Here is a 21,325-nt window from a genome sequence, read left to right on the forward strand (position 1 = left end):
GAACTGCTCATCCCTTGTGCTCCACATGGGCAGGTTTGAGTGAGGTGCAGGGTGGTGCAAGCGCTGAACTGCTCATCCCTTGTGCTCCACATGGGCAGGTTTGAGTGAGGTGCAGGGTGGTGCAAGCGCTGAACTGCTCATCCCTTGTGCTCCACATGGGCAGGTTTGAATTCCATTATCACCACGGCTTTAGAGCTTTCTTCCCACTGAGACCTGTTCAGCGCCAGCCCCCTTCTGCGATGCTGCTGCTGACACACCCCATCCCTGGCCCTGCTGGGTTCCAGCTCCTCTGCTGGGCAGACTCCAAGCACAACCTGACAGTGTGAGGGTGGGTGGGCTGGTTTAATTATCGCTGACAGAGCCCAGCCTGTCCCCTATGTCAGCCCAAGAGTGCCAAACAGACCCCAGCCGAGCCGGGACTCAATCAGAGCTGGGGGATGCGGAGCCTCAGCCAGGCACAGGGAAAAGGGCAGCTGTGACTCAGCTGCAGACAGGGCCATGGGCAGCTGCCTGTGAGGGAAGAGCCTGTCCCCCAGGCTGACTCAGGGGCTCTGGTCTCTCCCAGCTGCTGGGCTGGGCTGTGCAGAAGCAGATAATTGCCCTGAGGGAGAGAATGTCCAACTCCACCCCTGACAGCAATTGGTGAGTCTGCAGCACCAGGCACATGTCCTCCTGGATCTCAAACCAGACAGGAAAGTTCTGGGGTTCCCCTGTATTACAGCCATGTTGGTGAACCAGCCCATGCAGGGACCATATCTCCTGGGGATCAAATTCATCAGGCAGGAGGGAGAAGGTCTCACTCAGGGCAGCTGTGGATAAAGGCGGCCAGCCCTGGCTAAGATATACGATAAACCAGACAAAGGTCCCGTGCAGATTTGAACGCAGTTCACAGGAGTCAAAGCCCTGAGGGCCGACCATTACACCACAGGACCTGCAACTAAGCTGCTTTCTGAGCACCTGTGACTCTTGGCAAACTGCTACCCTGCACTCCTGACCACCCTCCAGCTCTTTCACCTCTCAGGACAGAGCTTCCTGCTCCACTTCTGCTGCTCTCACCAGACCTCGATCTCCGCCCTTCTTGCTGCAACTCCAGAGTGACAAGACAGGGTCATTTTTCTTTTAAAGTACCAGCCTGGAGAGAACTAAGGGAGAAGCAGAGACTGGAGAGGCTGGTGGTGATTGTGGAGGGGTATGTGGGTGAAGGAGGACACAATAGCCCTGGCTGGGCATTCACAGAGTAATTGACATTCTCTCTACACACACATTTAAAAGTGTAACCCTGCTGTTAATGCCAGATGCCTGCCAGAAGGGCCGGGTTCAGCTCCTGGGGGGTTTTCCTGTCAAGGATACAACCAGCCGGCTCGAGCCCCCACCCAGTGGCCTGGGACAATTTCACCCCCGTGCTGGGTGCCTGTAAGGTGGTTCTGTCCCCCCCCCGCAAGCACAGAGTCTGAGATAGAAACGGCTTGTTTAATGACCGTAACCTACCCCCAGGTTACAGCGACAGACGCAGTGTATCTAAGCAAAGAAGAGACAAACCCCCTTCACCCAGACCCCATCCCCATATGCAGTAGAACCCAGCCTCTTGCTGGGGCTCTTGGCCCTTTACCCCACACACAGTTACAGGGTGAACCTTCTGCGGTGCAGTCCCAAACCCAAAGCCCGCAGATACATCACCAGGGCAGTACGAGCTGTCCACTTGTCTGCCACCAGCCTCCCACCGTCATCTGCCACCCCTTCTACCCACCACCCGCCATCATCCACCCCCACTCCTCCTCCCAGTCATCCAGTGGTCACCATCATTTCTAACCCCACTGCTTGGGATCACCCTAAGGCACAACCCTGTGATTTCCACTCTGCATAGCCTCAGCTCTCACTCTGTGATTTTAGCTCCTGCTATCTCTCATAGCTGGTTTCACAAATACCTTAGTATCCAGCTCTGTCTTTCAACAGGCAAGGAGAATTAGTCAAGCTAGATTTATAACTATATGGTCAGAGCATAACCATAGCACTCAGCAAACTGGCTCAACCAATACCCCTTTTTTTCTTTCTTACAATGCTGTAAACCAGGGAGCCCTGTGTAATCAATGTCTTATGCAGCTATGGTGAGTGCCCTGTCCCCCAGAATAACCCAGAGCATTGGTGAGATCTCACAACTCCCGCATTAAGTGTCAGCTTAAACTGTGATTTTACAACTACATGTTTACAACAGACCAAATCTCACAGCTTACTTGCTACCCATTAGGCTTTGCCTGAAAAGGTATCACACATGCACACCTTTGCATTCTCATGCAGATGACCTCTGGGGGAGACATTCCTCCCAGCCTTCAGCAGCCTTGTGTTCCTTCTGCCACATTCCCTACAAAAGTGCACAGATACATGTGGCTGAATGTGATACATTAGATGGACTTGGGATGAGCACCTCTTTATCGAGAGGAGACCCAACATTGCTCATGTCACTATCTACTGGCAGCTAAGGGACAGGTTTATTAGGTCTACAGGTGTTGGCAATAGCAAATGTTGAGGGTTCAGCTCCATTTAAAGAATCCCCAAAGAATAGAAATCCAGTGTGTGTTGGAAAAGGGGAAGCAGTAACTGCCTTGTAAAGGGAGTGCTTGGACTTGAACCAAGGACCTGTTGATCTGCAGTCAAATGCTCTACCACTGAGCTACACCCCCTTCTCTGAAGCTTCCTTTGATTCACTTATCTTGAGTGTCCTGCAGAACAAACTTTTTCCCAGCTCCTTTCCCTACCTCAACCCAGACTGGTTTCACTGATGGACAGACAGGGTTCGATGAAACTTTATTTCTCCCTGTGCATGATGCAGCTTGTCCCCCACTGACCTGGCTTCTCCCACTCACAGAGCTACAGCCCCTCAGGGAGGCAGATTTCCAGCATGTGTTGGACAGTTCTCTCCCAGCCACTTGGAGCATCATCAGTGGTTACAAAGAACCAGGAAACAACCTATGGAAGAACACCCACCAATCAATCAGATATTGTTGGGTTTGCCGTCAGTGGCAGTAACTCCTCTCTCTGGCACACGTGGTGATCCAGCAGCCTGGTTCCCTGAGGTGCTGGACAGCAGAGCTTCTACACTACTAAAATGTCAGCCCTCGTGACAATATGATGTGTTGTTTTCAGCAGGAAGGTGCTGGGCTGCACTGAACATTCCCGTACCAGTGAAATTTAATCCATGTAGAGTTTGGGGTTAAAGACTTTCACAATGTCACACACCTTTTAAACTGGTCTGGCAGCACAATTTCCAACAGTCCCTTTTCCAGTCATATAGTCATAGGCATGTTCCTGCTTGGAAAGGCGGAGGGGCCTCTACATAGTAACAAAACTCTCCCTGTTGTCCAGCCGTAGAGAGCCTGGCTCGGTGGTGGAACACGTGACTGCAGATGAAGCTATCCCAGGTGCTCCTGTTTGGATGGTTTTCTGAACGGAAATCCATTTTCATCTCTGGCTCCAGTATGTTGAGGGGTTGCACTGGATGCTTGAAATGGATTTAAACACTTCACACTTTCCTCTGCAAATGTCCGAACACCGAGCAAACCCGTCCCTCAGCTGCCTCAGTTCCCAGCCTCCGAGGCTCAGGTGTCTGTTCCCATCGATCACACAACGGTGCAGTGTGATGCACATGCGCAGGGCTCTGCTTGCCATGGGCTGCACTGGGCAGGAGACCCAGACCCACAGCCGGGGGACTCAGGAGTCTGATGCAGAAATGGCCTTGGTGCAGGCTGACACACCTAGGCCGTGCCACACTCAGCCAGCAGCAGCGGGGCCTGCCCCAGTGTTAGCCGATGGCCAGGTGATGAGTGGTCTGTGAGCCTATTTTACAGCCGAGTCTTTCACCGCTAGGACAGACTGTCCCTTCGCAGCGGGCAGCCAGGGAGGCTGACGGGTGCCCCAAGAGTCTGCTCTGTGGAGGCAGCACGATTCAGCGCCCAGCTTTTACTGCACCTTACCGCTGACCAGGCTGGTATAGCAAACGGCGAAGGTTCTTTGTTTGTGTTTGGCTGGCTACGTCTACACGTGCACGCGACGTCGAAATAGCTTATTTCAATGTAGCGACATCGAAATAGTCTATTTCGATGAATAACGTCTACACGTCCTCCAGGGCTGGCAACGTCGATGTTCAACTTCGACGTTGGGCAGCACCACATTGAAATAGGCGCTGCGAGGGACCGTCTACATGCCAAAGTAGCACACATCGAAATAAGGGTGCCAGGAACAGCTGCAGACAGGGTCACAGGGCGGACTCAACAGCAAGCCGCACCCTTAAAGGGCCCCTCCCAGACACAGTTGCACTAAACAACACAAGATCCACAGAGCCAACAACTGGTTGCAGACCCTGTGCATGCAGCATGGATCCCCAGCTGCCGCAGCAGCAGCCAGAAGCCCTGGGCTAAGGGCTGCTGCACATGGTGACCATAGAGCCCGGCAGGGGCTGGAGAGAGAGCGTCTCTCAACCCCTCAGCTGATGGCCACCATGGCAGACCCCGCTATTTTGATGTTGCGGGACGCGGATCATCTACACGTGCCCTACTTCCACGTTCAACTTCGAAGTAGGGTGCTATTCCCATCCCCTCATGGGGTTAGCGACTTCGAGGTCTCGCCACCTAATGTCGATTTCAACTTCGAAATAGCGCCCGATGCGTGTAGCCATGACGGGCGCTATTTCAAAGTTGGCGCCGCTGCTTCGAAGTAGCATGCATGTGTAGACTCGGCCGCTGAGTTACAGCAACTAGAAGGAGTCAGGCTGAAGCTTAAACATGGTTACTATTTATTACAAAGCAGAAATGAAAATCTTAATGCTTACAGAATTATAGAAAGTCTTAATGGTTACAGTTGCAGGAAAGGTGAGATAATATCTTAATGGTTACACTGTTATTGCTCTATTTACTTAACTACTAGTAGGATGATACAAATGACATGTCAATCAGAAGAGTTACCCATTTGAGGACCAGACGCCTCAGCCTAAAGAGCTCTTACTATTGAATGTGCACAAAAAAAACCTTTGCAGGTATAATTCTCATCCCTGCGTCCTTCGACTCCGGCGTAGCCAACGTCGTTCACTCAATCCCTTGGCAAGAACAAATACGAGGAGAGCGTCCCCTGGACCCTAGGGAGGCAAAGACCTTACCCGACCGGCAGGTGTAGGTAATTGGAGCTCGGTTAGAGTAGGCTACCAGGCCCCTCTTTATACCCCCTTGGGGCACGTATAGTCTTCCTTATCTGTAAGGTACCAATTGTGCTGGTTTGTCTTTGTGACGCCTGCGCTTACAAGGCAGTTACACTTGTAAGACAGAGATAACTAGATTGAAAGAACGGGGCAAATTTTCACACGGGCACTAAAATTCCCCTCCTGGGACAAAAGTGCAGGTGGCTCAATTATCAATACCAGCCAAGGGCAGCTTGAAGCCCCGAGGCCGTCGGCTGGACCGTTAGCCCTCTTATCGGTATTCTCCCATCCAGGTCATGCTGACAGAGCACATCTGTGTGTGTGAGGCACCAGCAGACAGTGTTTGAGATTAGCGCATCTCTGCTCTCAAAACATTCCAAGACTGGGCTGTTTCTCTGGGCCGTGTGCGCTGAGGCACCAAAGAGGGACAAGATGGAGTAAAGCAGGGGGGTCTGTCTGGCTACACCCTCCCACCAGCCTGGCGCTTTGGTTTGTTTTCACTCTAATGGTACGTGAGTGTTGGTGAGCAGGGGTTTCTTAGCACTTCCCCTGTACCAGACCGAGTTGCTGATCGGGAGCCAGAGAACTGGAATCCAATCAAGCCCTGAGAGGTAGCTAGTGCCTCCAGCAGGGGAGCCATGCAGCATTGCCAGGGAGGGCTGCCCCAGGCTCACCAGATCACACCAGCGTCAGAAGTACAGGGATCTCTGGGCACCCTGCCAAGTTCCAGAGCACCAACCGATTCTCAAACTCCACCAGCGCGTTAAGCCAAAGACCTGGCTGCAGCAGGCGGGAGTCACCCCCATCTCTCTTACATGGGATGAGAGAGGGAAGCAGCACGGAGAACTTGCCAAGGCAGCACCAGCAGTTGCCTCTGACCTTGAGCTCGGAGTGCAGGAAGCAGAGCCCAGAATGGTGGCCTCCAACCCCTCCAGCCGGCGAGTCACCCCACTCTCACTCTCACGCAGGACAGGAGAGGGAAGCAGCTCAGAGAGCTGTGGGGCTGTGCCTCACACCAAGGCAGAGGCAGGAGGTGTCTCCGATACTGAACTCAGAGTGCAGGAAGCAGAGCCCTGAACGCTGGCACTCACCCATCCCCAGCCGCCCCTCACACCTTTAGCTTATTCCAGAATTAGTATTCCACCATGCACTATTTCAGGTGAGAGCCTGTGGAAGCGCACAAAAGAGAGGCACTTGCAACCAGTGTTGTGCGTCCACACAGCAGCATTATTTCACAATCACCATTTTCAGAACAGCTCTTTGGGAACAAGGCTGCTGTGTAGACACAACCTAAGTCCCCCCCATCCCTGTGTGCCCAGGCAGAGAGGTGCAAGGGATGGGACGGGCGGCTCACAGCAAAGCCCAGGTGGTGCGTGAGTGACCTCCTTTACCTCGCGTCACTCAGAAGTGCAGTGAGTCTGGAGCACAGAAGTATAACGAGGGCAGTAATAAGCCCACCCTGGGTTTGTCTGGTAACAAAGGTGCTCAGCACCAAAGTAGTAACCACCAGCACAGCAGCATTTCCCTAGTTTGCAGGACTTGAACCTACACAGTGAAACCCCAGTGAAACCAGATTCTTAATCCCCCACTTTCACCACTGGCCTCAACCCCTTTTCTCCCCACACTTGGCTTCTGCGCTCAGCCATTGGCCCTTCCCAGAGGTCTGCTGGGAATTTCCAGCACACTGTGAAATCTCGTCAACACATCTGACAACGTGAGGCCGTGGTGACGCTGGGGTGGCTGGAGCACAGCCTGCCACCCCAGGGCACTCACACTGCAATGGGGACAGGCTCCTCTGTGATCAGCGCCTGCCAGCACCATGGAAAGCACAGGAAAGCGCCCTGGGGGTCAGACCAAAGGTCCGTCCGGCCCAGTGTCTAGTCGTCTGGCAGTGGCCACGTTCAGGTGCTCCAGAAGCCCAGCAGCAGGTCCCAGTAGGAGCTGAAACCGGAGCTGCCTGTTTACCAGGCAGGGGCTTCACCCAGCTCAGCCAGGGCGTTGACCTCCAGCTAAGTTCTGCTCTGCCCACACCTGACTCCTGCCTGCCCCCACCCGGGCCTGCCCAGCTCCGCTGGTGGCATTTGGATGCTGTCAGGCAGAGCAGCTGGGGAAGTTTCACTCCCAGAGGGGGGTGACTCATTGCACAGGCTGGAGAATTAGCTCAGTGTCACTCTGTGACTAACACTAGCTGCAATATCACAAACACCCCTCCCGTCCCACCACACGCGCCTCTCTGCCCCTCCCCTGAGCTCCCCTGGCCAACACTGCTCACCATGGACCGAGCCCCTCCAGCAGCCCGAGCAGGGGCTGGGCCACCTCAGGGACGGGCAGTACACGTGTGGGAAGAGGAGCAGCGCAGGCAGGAACGTGCCCCCCGGTGAGTTATCTGGGCCTGTGGTGTTGCAGTACCAGGGCTCCAGGGAGGGAGCCTGTGAGGCCCGAAGGACTGGGGAGAAATGGGGAGCAGGGGAAGCCAATGGAGCTGCTGTGGAGGGCTGGTGCCCTTGGCAGGGTGCTCCTGCTGCCCCCTGCTGGCTGAGGTGTGTGTTACAGAGCTGGGGATCCTCACCTGGCCCAGGGTGGTGACTCTGTCCTGCTCCCGGCCAGGCTCTCAGCCTCTTTCCTTCAGCTCTATTGGCCTCCTGCCCAGATTAAGGAAAACAAGAAAGGCCCTGCAATGGCCAGCAGGGGCTGGAACCCAGGACCCTGGTGTTAGCAGCACCACGTGCTAGGCAGCTGAGCTAGCCGGCCTGTAAGGAAAGGCTTCCCAAGGGCCCTTTTTGGGTATGAGCAACAGGCAGCTGCAGGGCCCCAACCACTGAATGAGATTTGTTCCCCTCCCCCACCAGCCTGGCCTCCCAGTTCAGCCTCTGTCACCCATCCCCCACTGCTCTGAGCCCAGCTAGGGGTCCCCTCAGCCCCGGCTGCCCCTTGCCAGCTGTCCTGGGTCCCTGCAGTGTGTCCCTCAGACCCTGTCTCTCCCACCCCTCCCCCACTGCCCTGATCCCCTTGTCCCCTCAGGCCCTGCTGACCCCCCCACTGCCCTTTTCCCCTCCTCCCTCAGCCACAAGCCCAGCTGGGTTCCCCCCACACCTGCCACCCGTCCCCACTGGCAGCCGCCCTCCCCCTCCCCCTCCCCCTCCCCTGCACAGTCACACACTGAGACCTTGGCCCTGCCCGGGGCTGTGTCAGAGCAGAGACAGCCTGTGGGTGCAGCCCCTGCCCGGGGGGATCCTGTGGCTGTGTCTACATGTGCCTCTTCTTCCGGAAGTGGCATGGTAGTGAGCTGTCCAGAAGATGCTAATGAGGAGCAGATGCAAATTGCCTGCACCTCATTAGCATATGGTGCATAATTCAGAGTCAGGAAAAGGCTCGTGCAGACTCCAAAATACATGTGCCGACGTGTGGGCCACAGGGATCTTCCAGAATGAAATGCTCGTCTGCCGCTGCTCCTTCCAGCCACCCGCAGCTGTTCCTACGGGCTGCCCACTGGTCGCCGTCATCCACCGCCCCTTTACCAATCACACTGCTTGGGATCACCCTGAGGCAGAACTCTGTGATTTCAACTCTGTGTGGTCTTAGCTGCCACTCTGTGATTTCAGTTTTCTGTGGCTCCAGTTGCTCCTCTAGTTATGTCTGCACTAGCCAAAAACTTGGAAATGGCCATGCAAATAGCCATTTTGAAGTTTATTAAAGAAGTGCTGAAATGCACATTCAGCATCTCATTAACATGCAGGCAGCCCCAGCCCTCCAAAAGTGACACAGTTTGCTGCTGTGCAGCTTGTCCAGCCAGGGCTCCTTTTTGAAAAGACCCTGCTTACTTTGAAGTCCTCTTATTCCCATCTGCTCATAGGAATAAGGGGACTTCAAAGAAGGCAGGGTCCTGTCCAAAAGGAGCCCCAGGTGCACCAGCCTTGTCAATTTCAAAGTGCCACAGCTAGCTACAGACTAATGAAGCACTCAATGCATATTTCAACACTTAACTAGAAAACTTCAAAACTTTCACCTTAAAGTGCTTAGTTTATGCAGACACAACCTCTGTGATTTCAACTTTTAATATCTTTTGGGAGAGGTTTCTTGAACATTCTAGTAACCAACTCTGTCTTTCAATAGATAGGGAAATTGAGTCAAGCCAGGCATAAAATTACAGAACAAAGGCACTTAAAAGCCCAAACCAAACAAAACTCCTCCTCTGCTTTACAATGCTTTCAACCAGGGAGCCCTGTGTAATCAATGTCTTATGCAGCTATGGCGACTGCCCTGTCCCCCACAACAACCCAGAGCATTGGTGAGATCTCACAACTCCCACACTGAGTGTCAGCTTAAACTGTGATTTTACAACAACGTGTTTACAATAGACCAAATCTCATGGCTGACTTGCTCCCCATTAGGCTTTGCCTGAAAGGTATCACACATGCAGCCCTTTGCATTCTCATGCAGATGACCTCTGGGAGACACATTCCTCCCGGCCTTCAGCAGCCTTGTGTTCCTGCTGCCACATTCCCTGCACTGCCAGGGACCGGGGGGCTGCTGCTGCCCCCCACTTGGACGGCCCGCCTCCTCGTCCAGTGGCTGCTGCGTCCTCGCCCCCCGGGGGGGGTGGGGGGCTTCTGGGGGCGGCTGTTGGGCCCCCTCCGCGGGCCTCTTCCTGTGGAGTGGCCTGGGGGGGGTGGGTTTGGGTGGAGCCCTTCTTTTCCATCGGGGCTCCAGAGGGGTGGCTGCGTGGCCGGGGGTGGGGTGTTAGGGTGTGCCCCTGCCCCACCCCTGCAGCCACCCCCCTTACTGCCCCCCCACCCACACCCAGCCGCCGCTGGGGGCCCCTTCTCCACCTAGGCCCACTTCTAACCAGCTGCCCCTTCCTTCTCCCCCTGGTTTCCTGGGGGCTCTGCAGCAGCTGCTGTGGGCCCCCCCCACAGGCGCACGTGGGCACCCCCACCCCCCCATTTCCACCAGGTTGGCTGTGCCCACGCCCCCTCCCACCCCCCTTTATTCTTCACTTGACCCAAGCGCCTGAGCCCCCCCCCCGCACCACCACCACCACCACACACACATAAACTTTACTCCCTCACATCCCAGTGCAGAAAAGGAGCCATCTGACCATCTTGTGCTGGGAGCAGCGGCCATCTTAGGTCTCACCTTCCCCTGACCTCACTGCCCTCGCTCTGCCCTTCCCCCACCTGGCTGGGTCCTCAGCCCGGCCGGTGGGGGAGGGGCAGCCACGCCTCCACCCTTCCTTCCACTCCACTCTCCTCCCCTCCCCCGCTCTCTCTTAAAGGCCCCCGCGCCCAACAAACTTCCCCCATCTTACACACCCACCACCATGACCCCCACACCCGCCGGAGGGTCATCCGGTGACCCCCTCCTCCCCTCGTCTTCCACTGTCACCCCTCCCACCCCCGAAACGGCAGCCCACTCATCCAGGGCCGCCCAAGACTCTGCCGCCATGTCGGCTGAGGGCGCGGGCGCAGGCTCCGGGGCTCCCACCACCTCCGCCGCTGCGTCCTCCAGCAACCTGGCCCCGAACCCACCCCCCCACAAGGGCAGGAAGGGCCAGGGGAAAAGGAAGGGCAAGAGCCCCGCCCGGAAGGCTAAGCCCCCCGCGGCGGGGACTCTCCCCCCCGCTGCCCAAGCACTCGCCGCAGCCTCCCCTTCTCCCCCTCCCCCTGCTCCCTCCACCACCCCTGGGGGCCCCGACATCTCGGCCCCCAGGTCGTACGCCCAGGCGGCGGCCGCCGCCCCGCACCCTGCTCCTTCCGCCTCCGCCAGGACTACCATCCCCGACGGTCGCGGCCCCTTCCCTGCGCTCACCAGGAGGCACGGGGTCCGCTGCCTCCTGGTGGCTGCCTCGCCCCACGTGGAGACCTACGTGCGGGCGTTGGCACGGGTGGTGGGGTCCGCGGCCGTGGTGGCGGCCTCCCGGATGTTCGGGAAGATCGTCTTCTTCCTGGCTTCGGAGGCCGCCGCCCAGGAGGCGGTGGAGAGGGGCCTGGCGGTTGAGGGCGTGCACGTGCCCCTGGAGCCGCTGGAAGACCTGGGCGTGCGGGTGGTGTTCTCGTCCGTCCCGCCCTTCCTTCCCAACGCCACCCTTCTGCCTTTCCTCACCGCCCTGGGCCGGCCTTTGACGGTCCTGAGTCCCCTCCCCCTAGGCTGCAAAGACCCCGCCCTCCGGCACGTGCTCTCATTCCGCCGGCAGGCCCGAGTCCAACTGCCGCCGGCGGCAGCACAGGGCGGGGTGGCCCAGGAGGGGACTATACTGGTGCCCCATCAAGGGGCCCAGTACCGGGTCTTCTACACCCTGGGGGAGGCCCGGTGCTTCGGGTGCCGGGCGGCGGGGCATGTCCGGAGGGATTGCCCCCTGGCCCGGCACGAAGAAGAGGAGCCCGGGACCTCCTCCGACCTGGGGGGCGTCAGCCATGAGACCGGCGGCGCCCCGACCGCAACAGGCCCTGGGACCGCCCCTCCTCTTTTAGGCCCGGACGGATCCATCGCCGCTCGGGCGTCGGAGGGCGCCCGGCAGCATGGTGCCGGGAGAGAAGAAGCGGGCGCCGGCGCCCGAGCGGGCACAAAAGCCGGGCCCGTAGAGGAGAGGGAGGCAGGGCCGGCGGCAGGAACAAAAGAGGGCCCACCCCAGGGTGGGTCGCCCCTCTCCCTCGCTGCCCCACCCCCCTCCTCCCTCCCTCCCTCCTTGTTGGCCCTATCCCCTGGCCCCTCCTCCTCTACTGCCCAGCCCACCTCCTCGGAGGACTGGGTATTGGTGGGGGGGAAAAGGAAAAAAGGGGGGGGCGCGCGTCCGGCACCCCACCCCGCCAGAGGACGGGGTGGAGGTGCCACGCAAGGCACCCAAGAGATCCGCCAGCCCCGCTCCACCCGCCGAACCCCCGGCTACCAACCATCTGCCGGGGGTGACGGAGGTTGCCGCCGCGGCGGCCGAGGAAATTAACACCCCCTCGGCCCTGGAGCTGGAGCCAAAAGAGGCCGAGACGGCCCTCCCTGTGCCCGCGCCCTCCTCCGACACCCCTCCGGCCGCTACCCAGGCGGCTGTAATGGAGCGCCCGGAGGAGGTGGCTCCCGGCCTCGCCCTCCTCTCACAGGAGGTCGAGGCCCTGGGCCTCACCCCGGTAGCCCTGGACATGGAAGGCCTGCTATTAGAGGCCTGTGGGCCGCCTTTGGACTCTCCCCCACCCCTCCCACTTTCCCCCACCCCTCCCACCAGCGATCCCTCACTTGCCACCTCCTTCTGCCCTGAGCTGTCCCAATAGGCAACCCCTCCCCCAACTAGGGACGACCCCCCGGCGGAGGTCGGCCAGCCCCCAGACGCCCTAGGGGAATTAGGGCTCCCCTTGCACCCCCCCTTCGTCCCTGCAAATGAAAAGCCCGATACCCTCTCCCCCGACCTGCCGGCGCCTCCCGCTGAGAATGCCGGCACCTCAACCTCTACCCTGCCATTGCCTCAGGAAGCCCCCCTCCTGGAGACCTCCTTGGCCCATATTTCCGCCCTTGCTCCCACCTTGGCCTCACTGCTTGCCACCCCCGCCATACCCCTTCCCAGCCAATGCCCCGCTCCAGAACCCGCAATCCCCCCCACTCTTAACCCTCCCCTTCCTCCTCCCCCCCATGACCCCTCTCTTCCCCCACTGATCTCTACCTCCCCCGCCCCCATACCTCCCCCTCCCTTTTACCCCTGCCCACTCATACCTGCCCCCGAGGACGTAACCCCTCAGGAGGCCCCTCTTGCACTGCCCTCTCCCAGCACCTCCGGGGCTGCTCTCCCTCCGCCGCCCTCATCCCTCCCAAACTCAGGCCCCAGTCCCTCCCCCAACCTCTTCTCTGGCCGGGGGGCACAAAAGAACGCGAGGCCGACGGGTTCTCAAGACCCCGAGACCTCGGCACCCCACGCGCTGGCGGGCGAGATGCGCCAGTTCTTGGAGGATGTTCGCGGCTCCAAGAACAAGGTTACTCTCGCCCTCCAGCGCTGGGGAGATTTTCATTCTGCCCTGGAGTCCGCGAGGGCCCTTCTGAGGGAGGGTAAGGGGACCGGGAAGAGGGACGCCGCGGTCTACCAACGGGCCCGTGGCTTCCGTGACGCCCTCGTCACCTTTGGCGTGGCTCACGGCTTGCTGCGTGGCCCCACGGGAACCGCTGGTGCTCCCTCTGGCGAGGATCCTCCCCAGCCCTCCAAATGGCGCCGTTCATCTTTGCCACACTAAACGTCAGGGGCTGCGGGTCGGGTCTCCGCAGGTGCCGAGTGCTCTCCTTCCTCCGAGAGGGGGGGTACTCGGTCACCTTTCTACAGGAGACCCACACTACTCCGGCCGCCGAAGCCAAGTGGCGGCTGGAGTGGGGAGACGGGGTCCACTTTAGTCATCTCTCGGCCCGGCGGGCCGGGGTAGCGACCCTGTTCTCCCCAGACCTGCAGCCCGAGGTGCTGGGGAGCGTCGAGGTCGTGCCGGGCCGCCTGCTGTATCTCCGGGTGCGGGTGGAGGGGCTGCCTCTTCACCTTGTCAACATCTATGCCCCGACACTCGGCCCGGAGAGAACCCCCTTCTTCCGGCAGGCGGCGGCCTTCCTCGACACCATCGATCCTCGCGAGTGCCTGGTCCTCGGCGGGGATTTCAACTGCACCCTCGAGGAGCGGGACCGCACGGGGACCGAGAAGTGCCAGGCCGCTGCGGACGTCCTCAGGGAGCTCATTAACCGTCGCTCCCTGGTGGACATCTGGCGCAGCCACCACCCGGACGAGGACGCCGGCTTCACCTACTTCCGGGTGGTGGGCCATAAATCTGTACACTCCCGGTTGGACCGCATTTACATCTCGCGGAACCATCTCTCCCAGGCCCACGCCTCCAGCGTACGGCCGGCCCCCTTCTCGGACCACCATCTGGTGGCCGTGAAGGCTTCCCTCTCGCCGGGGAAGCGGGGGTCGGCCTACTGGCATTTTAACAACAGCCTGCTGGAGGACGTGGGCTTCGTGGCATCCCTCCGGGAGTTCTGGCTGGCCTGGCGCGAGCAGCGGCACGCCTTTCCCTCAGCACGGCGGTGGTGGGACCTGGGAAAGGTGCGCGCGCGTCTCTTCTGCCGCGACTATACTCGGGGGGCCAGCCGGCGGCGGGATGCGTTGATAGGGCAGCTGGAACGGGAGGTCCTTGAGCTGGAGAGGCGTCTAGCCGCCAGCCCCGGAGATCCATCCCTCTGCGGCACGTACCAGGAGAAGCGGGACGAGCTCAGGACCCTCGACGCCCATCGGGCACAGGGGGCCTTGGTGAGGTCGCGAATCCAACTCCTGCGGGAGATGGACCGCGGCTCCCGCTTCTTCTACGCCCTGGAGAAAAAGAGGGGCGCCCAAAAACATATCCCCTGCCTCCTGGCGGAGGATGGCACCCCTCTTACGGATCCGGCGGAGATGCGCGAGAGGGCTCGCGCCTTCTACGCCGCCCTTTTCTCCCCGGATCCGACCGACGCCAACGCCCGCAGGGCGCTCTGGGACCAACTCCCGTCGGTCAGCACGGGCGACCAGGACCGGCTGGAGCTTCCTCTCACTCTGGCCGAGCTCTCGGAAGCCCTCCGTCTCATGCCCACCAATAAATCCCCGGGCATGGACGGGCTGACCGTGGAGTTTTACCGCGTGTTTTGGGACCTCCTCGGCCCAGACCTGCTCGGCGTCTGGGCCGAGGCCCTGCAAGGCGGGGTGCTCCCCCTCTCGTGCAGGCGTGCAGTCCTCAGCCTGCTACCCAAGAAGGGGAACCCCCGCGACCTCAAGAACTAGCGTCCCATCTCGCTCCTCAGCACAGACTACAAGATCATTGCCAAAGCCATCTCCCGTCGCTTGGGGTCCGTGCTGCAGGACGTGGTCCACCCCGACCAGACCTACACCGTCCCAGGCCGCACCATCCTGCATAATTTGTCCCTGGTCCGGGATCTCTTAGAGCTTGGGTGTAGGGACGGCCTGTCGTTCGCCCTCCTGTCCCTGGACCAGGAGAAGGCGTTCGACAGGGTGGACCACGGGTATCTCCTGGGCACCCTGCAGGCCTTCGGCTTCGGACCCCGCTTCGTCGGGTTTCTCCGGGTGCTGTACGCTGCCTCGGAGTGCATGGTCAAGCTCAACTGGACCCTGACCGCTCCGGTCAGCTTCGGATGGGGAGTACGACAAGGCTGCCCGCTCTCAGGACAGCTGTACGCTCTGGCCATCGAGCCCTTCCTCTGCCTCCTTCGGCGAAGGTTGACGGGGTTGGCGCTTCCAGAGGCAGGGCTGCGGCTAGTCCTGTCGGCGTACGCCGCCGACGTGCTCCTCGTGGTCCAGGACCCGGGAGACCTGGCGCGTCTGGAGGCCTGCCAAGCTATCTACTCGGCAGCCTCCTCCGCCCGGGTCAACTGGGTCAAGAGCTCTGGCCTGGTGGTTGGGACCGGATGGCAGACGAGCCGCCTCCCACCCACGCTTCAGGCCATCCGGTGGAGCGCGGGTCCGCTGCTCTATCTAGGCATCTTTCTCTCCGCCACGCATCCCTCTCCGCCGGAAAACTGGCAAGGCCTAGAGAGCAGGGTCGCTGAGCGGTTGCGGAGGTGGACAGGGCTACTCCAGTGTCTCTCCCTCCGAGGGAGAGCGCTGGTGTTGAACCAACTAGTCCTGTCCATGCTCTGGCACCGCCTCAGCACCCTGGTCCCACCCCCCGGGTTCCTGGACCAGCTCCAGAGGTTAATCCTGGAGTTCTTCTGGCCAGGACTGCACTGGGTCCCTGCAGGGGTACTCCATCTCCCCCCGGAGGAGGGGGGACAGGGCCTGACCTGCACGCGCACTCAGGTCCATGTCTTCCGCCTCCGGGCCCTGCAGAGGCTTCTCAACACCAACAGTGCAGATAGTCCGGCGTGGAGCGCGCTGGCGCACGCTTTCCTCTGCCGTTACCGAGGGCTCCGATACGACCGGCAGCTCCTCTATTTATCCTGCAGAGACCGTCCGCGAGGCCTCTCGGAGCTGCCGGCCTTCTACCAGGACCTCCTCCGCACTTGGCGGCTGCTCGCAGCCTCCAGGTCCTTAGGGGCCACTGTGGGAGAAGACCTCCTCGCGGAGCCCCTGCTACACAACCCCCACCTTCGTGTGCAGGTGGCGGAGTCTCGCACGGTGCGCCGGAGGCTGGTCCTAGGTGGAATCAGCAGGGTTGGAGACCTCCTGGACTACGAGCGGGGGGACTGGATGGAGGCCCCGGCGCTCGCCCGGCGCATGGGGCTCTCTGACCTACGCTCCTCCCGTCTCGTACTCCAGGAGGTGAAGGCTGCCCTGCCCTCCACCGCTCACAGTTACCTCGGCCGGGTCCTGCGAGAGGGTGCACCCCGCCCCCCTCCCACTCCTAGCCCTCCGGACCTCTTCGTGGGCCCCCGGCTTCGCGATCCTGCCCGCCCCCCTCCCCCCCATCACCTCAGCCGGCTGCACACTTTCCAGCCGGTCCCCTTCCGAACCGCGCCTCGACACCTTCTGTACGCGCTCGTGCTTCACACGCTCCACTTCCCCACCCTCGTGTCCCGCCCCGATCACAAATGGCGGGACCTCTTGCCGTCATCGGAGGGTGGGGAGCCCCGGTGGGCCGGCCTCTACTCCACCTTGGTCCCGCGGCCCGCCGGGGACATCAGCTGGAGAATCCTCCATGGAGCGGTGAGCACGGGCGTGTACCTGGCGCGGTTCACCCCCATCCCGGACACCTGTACCTTTTGCGGCACGAGGGAGAACCTGGCGCACATCTACATCGAGTGCGCCAGGCTGCAGCCCCTCTTCCGGCTCCTCCAGAACCTCCTCTTGAGGTTCTGGCTGCACTTCTCCCCACACCTTCTCATCCTCTCACACCCTATCCGTGGCCCCACAAAGTCGCGGGACCTCCTCGTCAGCCTCCTCCTGGCCACGGCCAAAATGGCCATTTACAAAACCAGGGAGAGGAGGCTGGCAGGGGGGGCGACCTGCGACTGTGGGGCCTACTTCCGTTCCTCCCTCCGCTCACGAATCCGAGCAGAGTTCCTCTGGGCGGTGTCCACCAACTCCCTGGACGCCTTTGAGGAACGGTGGGCGCTGTCCGGGGTCCTCTGCTCGGTGTCCCCCTCCGGCTCCCTTATTTTAAACCTTTGACCCCCACTCCCGCTCCTGGTTTTTCTTTCGTTGTCCCCCATATTTACTTGGGACCGGGCTGTTTTTAATGGGTCCCCTCTCATCGTGAGAGGGGCCTTGTAGCCGTGGGCAGGCTACGCCCGCCCACTCCCCCGGCATCCAATAGGTACAGAAGCAAAGCTGTGACCAAGAGGGCAAGACCCACCACTCCCTTGTGGCAAAGCTGGGTGGGCAGAAGTGGGTTTGAGGGGGCTCGCTGTCAGCCCCAGGGTACTGGGAAGCACTGTCCCTTTGCAGCTGAGGCAGGGGAGAGGTTCATAGTTTTAGGTATAAGATGCTACACTCCATGAAGTTCCAACTAGTTTGTGTCACAGGGGCTGCATCTACATGAGCCCCAAACTTTGGAATGACCATTTTGAAGTTTACTGCTGAAGTGCATATTCAGCACTTCATTAGCATGCAGGTGGCTGCAGTACTTCAAAATTGACAGGCCTTTGCTGTCATGCGTCTTGTCCCTACAGGGCTCCTGTTTGAAAGGACCCCGCCTACTTCAAAGTCCCCTTATTCCCATCAGCTCATGGGAATAAGAGGACTTTGAAATAGGCAGGGTCCTTTGGAAAAGGAGCCCTGTGGGGATGAGACATGTGGGGGTGAGGGGTGTCAATTTCAAAGTGGTGAGGCCACCCACATGCTAATGAAGCACTGAATATGCATTTCAGCACTTCATTGGTAAACTTCGAAATGGCCATTTGCGTGGCCATTTCGAAGTTTGGGGCTCATGTAGACATAGCCAGGCAGATCTAAGGCAATTGCCCTAAATATCTGAGGTAAGAATAATGGGAAAATGTTTGAATCATTCACACATCAGAATCTCATTTCTATGTGTGCAGACTTTGTGTTTTGCGTGATGGCTCTGTCAGTCTGTCTGTCTGTGTTTCAGAACTTCTGCTATGTGTCTGGGTCACGCTCAAAGCCAGTTGGGCAACACACTGCCTAGCTTGCTGAATGGCCCCTCCTGTAGCATCTCCTATCTAGTTGGCCCAATGAGAAAGCCAAGAATACAGCTGAAGGCTACGCTAGTAGCTCTGACCATGCCCATGCACAGAACCCAGAGCCTTCCAGGCCACATGCTGAACAGCTTTTGCCTGGGACAAAGGAGCCACAAATCCCATGGCAACAGGAAGACAAGAAGGAGCTGCATCTTCCCCAGCTTGTCTTCATTCCTGCTTCTTCTCTCTGGGGTAATTGTTCTCCAACCAGACCACTGACAAAAGCACTGAAAGACCCACCCCAGCTGTGGCTGGATCACGGAGAGACTTTCAGTCCTGCAAACTCCCCAGAACTGCTTGGAATCTGAAGGTCTGGGAGGCTTTGTGTGCCTGTGACCTGCCATTTAATATCTCCCATCCTGCTCAGTTGTGTTCTCTTCAGAATAAACCTTTTGTTTTACACACTAAAGGGTGGGGTGGCCTGTGGGGTCAGAAGAACATTTTTGTATGTGAGCAGGGGGGTTAAATTGATTCTCACTGTCCCACACCTAGTTCCTGATTGGGAGTCAGAGAAATGGGATCAAATCGAGCCCTGAGAGGTGGCCAGTGCCTTCAGCAGGGGCAACATCGAGCATTTCCAGGGAGGATGGACCCAGACTCACCAGATCACACCAGAATCAGGACTCCAGGCATCTGTGCACACACTGCCTAGTTCTACAGCCAAAACTGATTGTCCCAACCCACCCGGGCAGCTCAGCCAAAGTCCTGGATCTGGCAGGCCTGAGTCACCCCACTCTCCCTATCTCTCTTTCTCGCGTGGGATGAGAGAGGGAAGCAGCACAGAGAACTTGCCAAGGCAGCGCTAGCAGGTGCCTCTGACCTTGAACTCTGACTGCACGAAGCAGAGCCCTGAATGGTGACCTTCACCCCTCTTGAGATGCCCCTTACACTCTTGAACAGGCTGGTATTGCACGCTGGGCACCTCTCACCCTCAGCTGGCAGCAGCACTCTGCCCTCATTGCTTCCCTGGAGCTGCTCTTTCTCCCGGGACCCCCTTTCCCCACCCTGGGCTTCCTTAGCATGTGTCCCACGGCACTTCCTCCAGTCAGAGACTGAGCTGTCCAGGCCCATTCCTGTGGAGATGAGATTCGAATCATCGAATCCTAGAGCTGGGAGGGACCTCAGGAGGTCATCCAGTCCAGACCCCTGCCTAAAGCAGGACCAACCCCGACTAAATCATCCCAGCCAGGGCTTGTTCAAGCCAGGACTTGAAAACCGCGAGGGATGACGATTGCACCACCCGTCTAGGTAAAGCACTGCAGCATTTCACCATCCTCCTGGTGAAGTAAAAGCAGCACGACCCAAACACTGGGCTATTGCTGCTACAGCCTGGCTTTGAACCAAAGTTGCTGTAGCCACACTGCAGAGTACTAACTGCTGGACAATCACAGGCGGCTACAGGAGGCCTATAGGGAGCCCTTTCCTTTCTCAGGCTTTGCCTGACAGTCTGAGATGAGGCTAGAAGGCCTGGGGAGGTGATGCAGAGCAGAGAAAGCCTGTGCCACTGTGGGGACGGCTGGTGCCCTTGGCCTTGGGTTCCTGGTGTCTCTTCCTGTGTGAGGTGGGTGTTGCCGTGTTGAAGAACTGGGGAATCCTCTCCTGGGCCACACCCCAGCTGCAGCCCCTCCCTTAGCCGGGGGTGGTGACTCTGGCCTGCTCCCTGCCAGCCACTCAGCCTGTTTCCCTCATCTCTGTTGCTCTCCTGCCCAGAGGGGTCAGGTGAAGGACAACAGGAAACACCCTTCAGTGGCCAGCATGGGGCTGGAACTCACGATTTTGGTGCTCTGAGTACCAGGCTCTGGCCAGCTGAGCTCTCCAGCCTGCAGAGAAGGGCCTCCCAAGGGGCCTTCTGGAAATGAGCAACAGGCAGCTGCAGGGCCCCTGGCCCCTGAATGAGATTTTCTCCCCTCCCCCACCAGCCTGGCCTCCCCTTTCAGCCTCTGTCACCCATCCCCCGCTGCTCTGAGCCCAGCTAGGGGTCCCCTCAGCCCCGGCTGCCCCTTGCCAGCTGTCCTGGGCCCCTGCAGTGTGTCCCTCAGACCCTGTCGCTCCCACCCCTCCCCACTGCCCTGATCCCCTTGTCCCCTCAGACCCTGCCAACCCCCCACTGCCCTTTTCCCCTCCTCCTTCAGCCACAAGCCCAGCCGGGTTCCCCCCACACCTGCCACCCCCCCGCACTGGCAGCCGCCCTCCCCCTCCCTCTGCACTGCACAGTCACCAGCTGAAACCTTGGGGCCTGCCCAGGGGCTGGGTGAGAACAGAGACAGCCTGTGGGTGCAGCCCCTGCCCGGGGGGATCCTGCCCCGCTCCCACCTGCACCATTCATGTCCCTGCAGGGGTTTTGCTCCCAGCAGGACAAGGACATTTTGAGGGGGAAGCAAAGGGAAGCCACAGGAGGGGTCCCAGGCTGCTCCCAGGCAGTGCGGGTGCATCAGTTCAGCACTGGGGGCAGCTGGGGGAGGGGGAATTACCACTGGGGGGCAGAGCTGGGTGTGAGCACCTGGGAGTGAGACTCTCCCTGTCGCTCACTAGCGTGGGGTGTCTCTGCAGTGGCAGGGCTGGGGCAGGAGCTGCTCCCGCAGACAGGGCAGAACGTAGCTCCTGCCGGCTCAGGCAATTGTGTCTGTGTCACAAATGTGCTGCAGGAGCTGGTTAGCACTGACCTGTCTGGAGAGGGCCAGGAGGCAGCACACACTGTGACCGGGATTCCCTCGTGCTCCGTGGCCCAGGACTTAGTGCTGAGCACTGGGCTGCACAGACCTGGTGGTGAATAACAAGACTCAAGGGTGTCACCTCCCTGCCTTAGTAACAGACAAAGGGCTTTGGGGTTCCTCCCATGCTCCCCAGGCCCCCTCTGCAGCCACCTCAGCCGTCCACCTGTCAGTGTCTGTTACTTCTTCCTCCAGAAGGACGGCAGCCGCCTCCTGCAGCTCTGAACTCTCCAGCACAGCCCAGTGGGGCTGCAAAGCAGGTGAGAGGCAGCCAGAAATATTTGGCCAGGCACCA

The 21,325-nt window shown here is 59.5% G+C and overlaps 1 non-coding gene across 1 annotated transcript; it reads right to left on the reverse strand.

The window, feature by feature from the left end:
- Positions 1–2,606: 2,606 nt before the first annotated feature.
- On the reverse strand, positions 2,607–2,678 carry TRNAC-GCA (transfer RNA cysteine (anticodon GCA)). The gene has a single exon. It is a non-coding gene; the product is annotated as a tRNA-Cys (tRNA).
- Positions 2,679–21,325: the final 18,647 nt, after the last annotated feature.

Source organism: Carettochelys insculpta, chromosome 31, assembly GCF_033958435.1.
Source record: "Carettochelys insculpta isolate YL-2023 chromosome 31, ASM3395843v1, whole genome shotgun sequence".
Lineage (NCBI taxonomy): Eukaryota > Metazoa > Chordata > Testudines > Carettochelyidae > Carettochelys > Carettochelys insculpta.